Genomic DNA, 2,500 nt, shown 5'->3' on the forward strand with positions numbered 1-2,500 from the left:
GCTAGGTGGGTTTAGGCACATCTTCAAATTTCTGCCGTGCCAATGCCATTTTTATGGCTTGTAAATTCATACAATGGTCCCCTAAGCCTTCACGTGAAGTTTCGTTGCAAGATGACTCGTTTTCTATTTTTCACGATTTTCGAAACTTTTTGCGGTTCGGGATTTTTTAGAATTTTTTTAGAAGGAGTTTTGGCCCCAAATTTTGTGAACGTGATCCTTCTATTTTTGTTGGCATGCACAAAAAAATTCAGCTAAAAACTCAAACCGGAGAAGATTTCGCGACCGTTTGAAAAAAGTGTCCCCGTTTCAGACACTTCAACGGCTACTGGCAGCAAACCTGTAAAATCTCAAACGCTCTTTAAGGGGGTGTGAGTTCTCAGAGGTTTGATGAGGGATAGGGGGCCAACACAAGGGCCAAGCACCAGCACCCATCGCACGTCATGTGCGCACACCCCCCCGGCCCCCCTCCCAATCGCCGGAACCCCAATGCCGCCGGTCAGGTTCTCCGGCGGTACTCCGGCGATGCTCCGGCGATGCTCCGGCGATGCTGTCCCGAGTGAAAAAAATGCGGCACCAGCACATGCTGGAGCCAAGCATGGGCACCGTGGCTCAAAATCGAACTTCGGCCAAGGCCTCGACCATCAATGGCACATGATGACGCATGGTGATGGCACATGCATCGACCATCATCGGCATAGGCTGCCCTTCGGTACGGGCACTTGCCTCGACCGCCATCGGCACAAGCTGGGCCCTGGTGTGGGTTGTTGCCTCGATCACCAGCGGCACATGCTGAGCCTTGGTGCGGGCGGTTGCCTCGAGCACCATCCGCAGACCCTGGGCCCTGGTGCGGCCGGTTGCCCCGATAACCATCGGCACACGCTGGGCCCTGGAGCGGCCGGTTGCCTCGATCACCATCGGCAAAAGCTGGGCCCTGGTGCGGGCGCTTGCCTCGACCACCATCGGCACACGCTGGGCACTGGTGCGGGCGCTTGCCTCGACCACCATCGGCACACGCTGGGCCCTGGTGCGGGCGCTTGCCTCGATCACCATCGGCACACGCTGGGCCCTGGTGCGGGCGGTTGCCCCCAGCACCATCGGCACACGCTGGGCCCTGGTGCGGCAGGTTGCCTCGACCACCATCGGCACACGCTGGGCCCTGGTGCGGCAGGTTGCCTCGAGCACCATCGGCACACGCTGGGCCCTGGTGCGGTCGGTTGCCTCGATCACCATCGGCACACGCTCGGCCCTGGTGCGGGCGGTTGCCTCGACCACCATCGGCACACGCTGGGCCCTGGTGCGGCAGCTTGCCTCGAGCACCATCGGCACACGCTCGGCCCTGGTGCGGTCGGTTGCCTCGAGCACCATCGGCACACGCTGGGCCCTGGTGCGGCAGGTTGCCTCGACCACCATCGGCAGCCTCGAGCACCATCGGCACACGCTGGGCCCTGGTGCGGGCGCTTGCCTCGACCACCATCGGCACACGCTCCGCCCTGGTGCGGTCGGTTGCCTCGAGCACCATCGGCACACGCTGGGCCCTGGTGCGGCAGGTTGCCTCGACCACCATCGGCACACGCTGGGCCCTGGTGCGGGCGGTTGCCTCGAGCACCATCGGCACACGCTGGGCCCTGGTGCGGGCGCTTGCCTCGACCAGCATCGGCACACGCTCGGCCCTGGTGCGGTCGGTTGCCTCGAGCACCATCGGCACACGCTGGGCCCTGGTGCGGCAGGTTGCCTCGACCACCATCGGCACACGCTGGGCCCTGGTGCGGGCGCTTGCCTCGACCACCATCGGCACACGCTCGGCCCTGGTGCGGCAGGTTGCCTCGAGCACCATCGGCACACGCTGGGCCCTGGTGCGGGCGGTTGCCTCGACCACCATCGGCACACGCTGGGCCCTGGTGCGGGCGCTTGCCTCGACCACCATCGGCACACGCTGGGCCCTGGTGCGGGCGCTTGCCTCGAGCACCATCGGCACACGCTGGGCCCTGGTGCGGCAGGTTGCCTCGAGCACCATCGGCACACGCTGGGCCTTGGTGCGGCAGGTTGCCTCGAGCACCATCGGCACACGTTGGGCCCTGGTGCGGTCGGTTGCCTCGAGCACCATCGGCACACGCTGGGCGCTGGTGCGGGCGCTTGCCTCGACCACCATCGGCACACGCTGGGCCCTGGTGCGGCAGGTTGCCTCGATCACCATCGGCACACGCTGGGCCCTGGTGCGACAGGTTGCCTCGAGCACCATCGGCACACTATCGGCCCTGGTGCAGGCGGTTGCCTCGACCACCATCGGCACACGCTGGGCCCTGGTGCGGGCGCTTGCCTCGAGCACCATCGGCACACGCTGGGCCCTGGTGCGGGCGGTTGCCTCGAGCACCATCGGCACACGCTGGGCCCTGGTGGGTTTAGGCACATCTTCAAATTTCTGCCGTGCCAATGCCATTTTTATGGCTTGTAAATTCATACCATGGTCCCCTAAGCCTTCACGTGAAGTTTCGTTGGAAGA

This window comes from Durio zibethinus, unplaced genomic scaffold, assembly GCF_047325235.1.
Source record: "Durio zibethinus cultivar Kanyao isolate XHJ-2024 unplaced genomic scaffold, ASM4732523v1 HiC_scaffold_3, whole genome shotgun sequence".
NCBI classification, from domain to species: Eukaryota; Viridiplantae; Streptophyta; class Magnoliopsida; order Malvales; family Malvaceae; genus Durio; species Durio zibethinus.